A 10,251-nucleotide genomic window follows, 5' to 3' on the forward strand; every position below is an offset into this window, starting at 1 on the left:
ATATTAAGAACAGTATGCCATATATGCCAGGTCCCTTGAAACATATGCTGTGCAGATGTTTCTTCCCTGCAGCAACTGTGTCAAGCAGCAAGGATGGACCGGCTTCCGGCAATGAGGGGGTCTCTTTTATCTGGAAAGGCATAATAATTGATTTTGGTGTTTTAATTAATATTCAATTTATTAAAGTTTCAAATTCTTCAATCTAAATTCTTTCAATAGTTAAACCAATCCTCCAATCATTGTTATTTTATTTTCTGAAAATCTAATGTGTCCTTTAAATATATATTTTTTCATTGATTTTAGAAAGGAAGGGAGAGGGAGAGAGAGATAGAAACATCAATGATGAGAATATTATTGGCTGCTTCCTGCATGCCCTCTACTGGGGATGGAGCCTGCAGCCCACAACCTGGGCACGTGCCCTTACCGGGAATCAAACTGTGACCTCCTGGTTAATAGGTCAAAGCTCAACCACTGAGCCATGCTGGCTGGGCTAATGTTTGTTAATAACATCAATAGTAACCATTGTCCTTAATAAAGTTTTAATTGAATCAGAAGTTAAGCAAAACTTCCCTAAATAATTAACCTTATTTACACACTTAATGGATCTAATTACTTTAAATATATCATGCAACATTTGTACATTTAATTTTTGGAAACATTTCAAAGGTCTATCATGGCTTACTTAAAATTCTAACAAGGAAGTTATCCCATGTTCAAGGATTGAAAGACTTAATATTGTTAAGATGACAATACTACCCAAAGCAATCTACAGATGCAGTGCAATCCCTATCAAAATTCTACAGGCTTTTTTTTTTTTTCCAGAAATGGAAAAGCCAATACTCAAATTCATATGGATTTTCAAGGGGCCCCAAGTAGCCAAAAATAATCCTATCTAATAAAGAGGGAATATGCTAATTGACCCTCATGCCATTGCAAAGATGGCAGCGGCCACAGCCAATAAGAAGGGAATATGCTAATTGACTTCCCCGCCCTCAAAAATGGCGGCACCCACAGCCACAAGATGGTGGAGCTCAGTCTTCTAAGCCCCGCCGGGGCGGCAGGAGTGTGGCAAGGCCAGTGCCTGCCTCTGGAGTCCTCCAGTCCCCTCAGTCCCCCAGCCGCCCAGGGCTGCCCAAGGCTCAGGTAACCAGGGCTGGCCGAGGCTTGAGCTGCCGGCAGTGGCAGCAGCAGGGGTGTGATGGGGTGTCACCTTCCCCTGATCACCAGGTCGCCACCTGTCCCTGAGGGCTCCTGGACTGTGAGAGGGGAAAGGCTGGGCTGAGGGACACCCCCTCCAGTGCATGAATTTTCATGCACCAGGCCTCTAGTATTTAAAAATAAGAACAAATTTGGAGGACTTACACTTCAGAATTTCAAAATTTACTACAAAGCTATATAATCAATATATTGTGGTACTAGCATAAGGATAGGCATATAGACCAATAGAATGGAAGTGAAAGTACAGAATAAACTCATCTACACTAATAAAAGAGAAACATGCAAATTAACCATCACTCCACCATTCCGCTACACCCACCAGCTAATCAGGAGCAAGTATGCAAATTAACCCAACTAAGATGGTGGCGGCCCCAGAGCTGGAGAGAGCAGGAGGCTTGGATTGCCCCGGTGATGGAGGAAGCCAAGCTTCCCGCCTGCCCTGGCCAGCCCTGGGCTCTTCTCAAGGCTACAAAGTTTCAATTATAGAAAATAAATAAATCCCAGATACCTGCTTCCAGCCCGCCCTAGCCTCCGCTCAAGGAGGCGCTGAAAAGAAAAAGAAAAAAGAAAAAGAGCAGAGGCTGGGAGCTTGGGTCACCGGGGGGCATGGCAAGCCTGAAAACGGCCATCAGCCCCTCATCCACGCTGGCCAGGCACCCCAATGGGGACCCCCACCCTGAAGGGGGTGTGACCAGCCTGAAAACAGCCCTCAGCCCCTCACCCAGGCTGGCCAGGCACCCCAGTGGGGACTCCCACCCTGAAGGGGGTGTGGCCAGCCTGAAAACGGCCCTCAGCCCCTCACCCAGGCTGGCCAGGCACCCCAGTGGGGACTCCCACCCTGAAGGGGGTGTGGCCAGCCTGAAAACGGCCCTCAGCCCCTCACCCAGGCTGGCCAGGCACCCCAGCGGGACCCCCACCCTGATCTGGGACACCCTTCAGGGCAAACCAGCCAGCCCCCACCTGTGCACCAGGCCTCTATCTATACTAATAAAAGGGTAATATACTAATTAGACTAGGAGACTTTCCAGATGTTCTTCTGGACAAAGCCCTGGTGCTGGGGCCAAGGTAGAGGTGGTTAGAGGCCAAGAGGAGAGGGCAGTTGTGGGTGATCAGGCCAGGATGGGACGGCAGTTGTGAGTGATCAGGCTGATGGGGGGGCGGGGCCGTTGGGAGCAAGCAGACCATCAGTGGGGGTCAGTTGGAGGTGATCAGGATGGGGGGGGGGAATTTGGAGTGAGCAGGCCAGCAGGGGGGAAGTTGGGGGCTTTGCTACGTCTCCCATTGGCCAATCAGTGTGATATGCAAATTAACCACCAACAAAGATGGCGGCTAATTTGCATACTGCAGGCAGATCCCGCTGTGCTGCCCCGCCTGGGGCTGGCGGCATTGTGATCCCAGCCGCCGGCCACCCCAGCACGGGATCCGGGCCTGCCGTGTGAGACCAGGAGAGACGGGGCAGACACCGCGGGATTGGGCGTGCCATCTGCCACCAGGGGAGCGGGCCTAAGCCAGCAGGTGGTTATCTCCCAAGGGGTCCCAGACTGTGAGAGGGCACAGGTTGGGCTGAGGGACCCCCCCCCCTGCCAGTGCACAAATTTTTGTGCACTGGGCTTCTAGTATAAATATAAAAATCACAACTGAATGATCAGTCAACTGATCGCTGTGACATGCACTGACCATCAGGGGGCAGATTCTCAATGCAGGAGCTGCCCCCTGATAGTCAGTGCACTCCCACTGCCAACCTCCTACGGCCTCCCCCTCCTCCTGCCCGGCTGACCTCCAGTGGTCCTTCCCCCCAGCCGGCCCCACCAATCGGCCCTGATTGGGGGGGGCAGCCAGCCAACCTCCCGGGGTCCCTCCCCCCAGCCGGCCAGCCCTCCAATAGGCCTTGATCACTGGCCAAGCCAAGGACCCCACCCATGCACGAATTCGTGCACCAGGCCTCTAGTACATCTATATAAGTAAACCCATAAACTGATTTTTGACAAGGGCCAAGACTATTCAATATGGAAAGAATAGTCTCTTCAACAAATGGGGCTTGTACAACTGGATTTCCACATGCAAAAAAATGAAGTTGGAACCCTACTTCATACCATATACAAAAATTAACTGCAAAGGGATCAATGACCTAAGAATTAGGTTTAAAACCTTAAGGTCTTATAAGAATACATAGGGGTAAATCTTCCTGACCTTGGATTTGCTGATGGATTCCTAGATATGACAAGCACAGGCAACAAAAGCATAAGCAACAAAAGAAAAAAAATTAGTTAAATTGTCTTCATCAAAATTAAAAATGTTTGTGCATTAAAGGGCATTATTAAGAAACTGAAAGGGCAACTGTTGTGTAATAAAGAATTTGTCTGGTCTTTGTCCCAGGTTCCTGGCATTGAGCTTGTAAAACCCTTGGAATTTCCGGAGCAACCACATGATTAGGAGGTTGGGACTTTGAGCCAGCTCTACTTCTGGGGGGAGAAATGGGGGTTGGAGACTGAGTTCAGTCATTAGCCAATGAGTTAATCAGTCATGTCTATGTAATGAAACTCTCATTAAAAACTGTGGACTGAAGCTCAGTGGAGCTTCCTGGTGGGTGAACACATGGATGTGCTGGGAGGGTGATGTACCTGATTCTATGAGGAGGGGGCACAGAAGCTCTGCGTTGGGGACCCTGCCAGCCCTCGCCCTATGCATTTTTCTACTTGGCTACTCCTGAACTGTATGCTTTATAATAAAAGTGGAACAGCAAGTATAGTGGTTTCTTGAGTGGTTTCTCATGAATTAGCAAACCTGAGTGGGAACCCCTATATTTTTAACCACATGTTCAGAAGTGCTGGTGGTCTGGAGACCCCAGAAATTGAGGCTGGTGTCTGAAGTGGAGGTAGCCTTATGGAAACTGTGCCCTTAAAACTATAGTGTCTGATGCTAACCCTGGGTGGCTAACGTCAGAATTGAATTGCAGTACACCAGCTTGTGTTGCAACAGTTGGCGTTGAAACAGAATAAGGACCTACAGGATGAGAGAAAATATTAGCAAATCATGCATCTGATAGAGGTCTAGTATCCAGAACTAGTACAAAACACTTACAACTCAACAACAAAAAATCAAACAACCCGATTAAAACGTGCAAACTGCTTGAATAGACAATTCGCTGAGGAAGATGTATAAATGGCCAACAAGCACATGAAAATATACTCATCATCATTAGTCATTAGGAAAATTCAAATAAAAAACACGATGAGGTACAACTTCACACCCTTTATGATGGCTATAATAATAATTTTCTTAAAAAGGAAAATAATGTGGAGAAATTAGAACCCTCATATGTAGCTGGTAGGAATGTAAAATAGTGCAGCCGCTGTGGAGAAGTTTAGCAATTCCTCACAAAGTTAAACATAGGACAAAATGCTTATGACCTAGTATTTCCACTTCTCGGTATGTAACCCAAAGAATCAAAAACTGATCCTCACACAAGTACATGTGCGTGCATGTTCATAACAGCACCATTCCCAATTGGCTAAAGGTAGGAATAGCCCAAATGTTCACCAATGGATAACCAAATTGTAGAATATACATAAAATGTAATATTATCTATATATATAAAAGCCTAAGCAACTGTCACAACCGAAACAATCGAACGGATGACCGGACAGGCTGCGTGGGGCGACCAGGCCGGCTGGGGGTTTGGTGAGGGATGACCAAATGACTATGCAGCAGGCTGCTTGGGGCGACCAGGCCGGTGGGGGCAGGGGGGCAATGAGGCAGTGAGGGGTGACCAGGCTGGTGGGGGGGAAGTTGGTGGTGACCAGGATGGCGAGGGGGGGCAGTTGGGGGTGACCAGGCCAGCATAGGGGGAAAGTTATAGGCGATCAGGCAGGCAGACAGGTGAGCAGTTAGGAGCCAGTGGTCCCAGATTGTGAGAGGGATGTCTGACTGCCAGTTTAGGCCCAATCCCCAGGACATCCCCTGAGGGGTTCTGGATTGGAGAGGGTGCAAGCTGGGCTGAGCGGACACCTCCCTCTCCCCCCCTGCACAAATTTCGTGCACCGGGCCTCTAGTTCAGCTATAAAAGTCGCTAGCCCTCTTTTAGTAATGTGAGGATACACGGAGAAGTTGGCTGTATACAACCCAGAACCCAACCATGCTTAGACTGATGGTGGACTTCCTGCCACTAGAACTGTGAGAAATACATTTGTTTTATATAAGCCACCAAGTCTATGGTACTTTGTTATACCAGCCCAAACTAAGACATCTAATAAATCAAATCTGTAGATATGATACATCAGAGTTTCAACTCTGGACCGGCATATAGGATCTAAGCACTGACTAAATATTTGATGATATTAAGGAATTATTATTAACTTTAAAGGAATTACAATAAGATCATGTTTATGATTTTTAGAGATGCATGCGGAAGTACTTATACATGAAATGATATGATGTTCTGTATTTTCTTCTAAATAATATGGGGATGGGGGCAGTGGATTGAGGATAAAACAAGATTGACTATGGATTCTTGAGGGAGAAGATGGCAGTCGAATGGCAGACCTTTCTTGCACCTCCTTCCAGGGCCAGACTGGAAATACAACTAAATAGGGGAACATTCACCCGGAATTACCAACTGAGTCCTAGCTGAGGAGGAGACATGAAGGAAGGACAGAAAACACCTGGAGACCAGAAGGAAAGGCCAGGTCACAAGACGGGTTGACGGCTTTCACAGGCAGCAGGCGGAGAGCCAACAGGGATCTCTCAGCTCCTGGAGGGTCTTTTCCCTGAGAAGATCGAGGCCCGGAACTAGGCTGGGCTCCACAGCCCGGAGCACCAGAGCTGAGACCAGCGGTCCACATCACATCCAGTGTGAGAAGCGGCAGGGCTTCTGGCTGCCTGGGGGTCTGCGGTGGGTTGGAGATAAAACTGGGTTCTTTTGTTTGCTTGCTTTTGGTTTTTTGTTGTTTTTAATATATTTTTTATTGATTTCTTGTGGGGCGCGGGTACGGTGTTTTGGCCAGGTTTAAGCCTCGGACTAATGAAAGGACAGGGTCCTCTCATTGCCACGTGCAAGTCCCAGCTGGAGGGCAGGGCCCTCCCAGCACAATTATAGCCAACGGCTGTGGTTGTAAGCTTGAACCTATGGTCCGAACACATAGCCCCATGTGCCTTGTGATAGAGTTCGAGTGCATGTAGTTGAGTGAGGTTGAAACTCACGAGAATGCTGTAAACAATGTGATCACGCCCCTACTTTGCCTCGTGGCATCTGCTATAAAACAAAGACACGGCTTGTGGGCGCTGTCTCCTCATCAGGGAGCAGCGTTCCACCGAGACCCCGCTTTCATTCTCTTGTCTGTCTTCTTTGGCCGTAACAATTTCTTACAGAGAGGAAGGGAGAGGGATAGAGAGCTAGAAACATCGATGACAGAGAAACATCGATCACCTGCCTCCTGCACAACCCCAACGGGAGATGTGCCTGCAACCAAGGTACATGCCCTTGACCGGAATCGAACCTGAGACCCTTCAGTCCGCAGGCCAACGCTCTATTCACTGAGCCAAACCGGTTAGGGCTGCTTTTGTTTTTTAAACCCAGAGCACAGGACTTCCCGTGGCAGCTACTCACCCAATGATACATCTGATAAGGGGTTAATTTCCAAAATATATAAAGAACTCATACAACCTAAAAAAGGAAGACAAACAATCCAATTGAAAAATGGGCAGAGCACCTGAATAGAAACTGCTCCAAAGAGGACATACAAATGTCCAAGAGACATTTGAAAAAAAAAAAAATGCTCAACATCACTAATTATCAGAGAGAAGCAGATTAAAACAACAATGAGGTACCACCCCACACCTGCCAAAATGGCTACCATCAATATATCAACAATCAAGTGCTGGTGAGGATGTGGAGAAAAATGAACCCTACTGCATTGCTGGCGGGAATGCAGGCTGGTACAACCACTATGGAAAACAGTGTGGAGTTTCCTCAAAAAATTAAAAATGGAACTGCCATTTGACCTGGTGATCCCACTTCTAGGAATATATCATAAAAAGCCTGAAACACCAGTCAGAAAGAATATATGCACCGTTATGTTCATAGCATTATTTACAAAAGCTAAGATCTGGAAACAGCACAAGTGCCCATTAGTAGATGAATGGATTAAAAAACGGTGGTACATTTACATCATGGAATACTATGCAGCTGTAAGAAAAGAAGCATCTCTTACCCTTTGAGACAGCATGGAGGGACCTGGAGAGTATCATGCTAAGTGACATAAGCCAGTCAGAGAAAGACAAGTATCACATGATCTCGCTTAGATGTGGAATATAATGAACAAAATAAAGTGATGAACAAAATAGATCCAGAGACACTGAAGCATGCAATAGATTGATGTATTTCAGAGGGAAGGGGTGGGAAGGGTGAGATTAATCAAGGAACTTATATGCATAATCCATGGACACAGACAATATTGTGATGAAGGCCTGGGGAGGGGATGGGGACAGGGTGGAGGGGGTTAGTAGGGGGGAAAGGAGGACATCTGTAACACTTTCAACAATAAAGATAAATTAAAAATAAATAAAAATAAGCCATCACCGGTTTGGCTCAATGGATAGAGCCTCAGCCTGTGGACTGAAGGGTCCCAGGTTTGATTCCGGTCAAGGGCACATGCCTGGGTTGGGGGCTCGATCCCCAGTGTGGGGTGTGCGGGAGGCAGCCGATCAATGATTCTCTCTCATCATGGATGTTTCTATCTCTCTCTTCCTCTTCCTTCCTCTCTGAAATCAATAAAAAAATTAAAATAATAAAATAAAAACAAGATTGACTGTGAGCTGAGAATTGTTGAAGCTGGGTAATGGGAACACAGGGCTCATTATACTCTCCTGTCTATTTTTGTTTTATGTTTAACAATTTTTCATAATTAAAAAGTCAAGACAAGGTGGGAAAAGGATGAAGGAGAGAAGCCCCAAGAGAAGAGCAGGAAGAAAAGGAGAAAAAGAATAATTATGTTGCTGATGTCGCAATGGTGGAGTACTTTAAAGATTACTCGACATTTACATTCAGTAATTCAGAAGAGACAGGCTAGCTCCTAGCTTCTTCCCTAATCCTTTCCTGCCAGCCACAGATCCCTGTCTGCCTGGAGAGGGAGGCCCAGCTGATACTTAGAATACAATAAATGTTCATGAAAGCTCTCATTCCCAGATCTGCCCATATTGGCCCCAAAGCTCTGCAGCCACAGTCTCCACCTTGGCCTTAGAGCTGAGAGGGGCTGAGCTCCGTGGAGCCTGCTGGCCACTGTCCCTGGTCTCTTCCCAGCCTGCCCTAGCAGGTCTTGATTGCTGCTGAATGCCTGCCACGCATTAGAGTGAAATCTGCCCAGATAAAGCCTTGTTCTCCAGACAACGCCCTATAGCTTGCTTCATGAGTTTTTGTTGTTTGTTTTTAAGTTTAAGGGGCAGGACCAGCAAATGAGCGCTTGTTCAAGCTGGTTGTAGTTTATGGTTCTAGTCAGGTTATCCCCCCTCATTCACCATGTTGTGTCCTGGAAAAGTTCCGTCCTCTCAAAGTGTGCCACAGAAGCAGAAAGGCTGGGAAACACTGAATCAGCAAAGAGGAACTGTGTACCTAAGGAACACTGGTAAGGCTGTTGGCCATTTCGTGGTTTTTTTTTTAACAACTATTCTTAATTCTCCCCCCACACACACACACACACAAACCACTCACAAAACCCCACACAGGTAACAGAGCAATGCCAAAATGATCCATTTTGCAAAGTAAAAAATAATATATATCTATAATAATAAAAGTGTAATATGCAAATCGACCAAATGGCCAAACAGCAGGACGACCATCTGCACGACCTTCCAGACGAAGCCAGGGCTGCCGCCACCCTCTGTGGGGTGATCGATGGGGGTGGGGGGGCTCCATGATCGATCGCCCTGCAGAGGGTGGTGGCAGCTGGGACTGCGAGGGCCGAGCCCCTTGCACAAATTTTGTGCATCAGGCCTCTATAGAAAGAGAGAGAGAGAGAGAGAGAGAGTAAGAAAGGCTACATATCAAAATAGCATTTACCTTTAGGTGGTGAGATGGCTGAGGATTGTTTTTAGCTATTTGTTTCTCGTGTGGTCTAATTTTCTTTAATCATCCTATATAATAAAGAGCTAATATGCTAATTAGACCAAACAGCAGAACAACCATCCAGACAACCATCGGGATGACCTTCCGGATGAAACTGGGGCTGTGAGGGCCGGCTGAGGCTGTGAGGGGCTGCAAGGGCTGAGCCCCTTGTATGAATTTTGTGCATCGGGCCTCTAGTATTTTAATAAAAAATAATAAAAGTTCTTTTTACTGAAGAGCCAGAACACCTAAAATATAATTTGGCTTTAACTTTCACTTTATTTTTTATATATTATTATTTTTAAATATATTTTTATTGATTTCAGAGAAGAAGGGAGAGGGAGAGAGAGATAGAAACATCAATGATGAGAATCATTGATTGGCTACCTCTTGCACACTTCATACTGGGGATTGAGCCCACAACCTGGGCATGGGCCCTAGTCAGGAATCAAACTGTAATCTCCAGTTACATTGGTCAAAGCTCAACCACTGAGCCATGCCAGCCAGGCTGAACTTTCATTTTAAATTGGTCCTCCATTTCCAATAACACTTAGTTAATTATCTAATTTCTTTCTAGTTTGGGGTATCACATTGATACCATTGCAATTAGCTACTTTTTAATAACTAGAGGCCCAGTGCACAAATTTGTGCATGGGTGGGGTTCCTCGGCCTGGCCGGCAATCAGGGCCAATTGGGGCCGATCAGGGCCACCGGCCAGGGGGAGGGACCGTGGGAGGTTGGCGGGCCACAGGAGGTTGGCTGTGGGAGCGCATTGACCACCAGGGGGCAGCTCCTGCATTGAGCATCTGCTCCCTGGTGGTCAGTGTGTGTCATAGCAATGGGCGGACCGGTCGCTTAGGCTTTTATATATATAGACTAGGGGCCCAGTGCACAAAAATTTGTGCACTGGGGAGGGGGTTCCCTCAGCCCAGCTT

The sequence above is a fragment of the Myotis brandtii genome, unplaced genomic scaffold (assembly GCF_000412655.1).
Source record: "Myotis brandtii unplaced genomic scaffold, ASM41265v1 scaffold687, whole genome shotgun sequence".
Taxonomy (NCBI): Eukaryota; Metazoa; Chordata; class Mammalia; order Chiroptera; family Vespertilionidae; genus Myotis; species Myotis brandtii.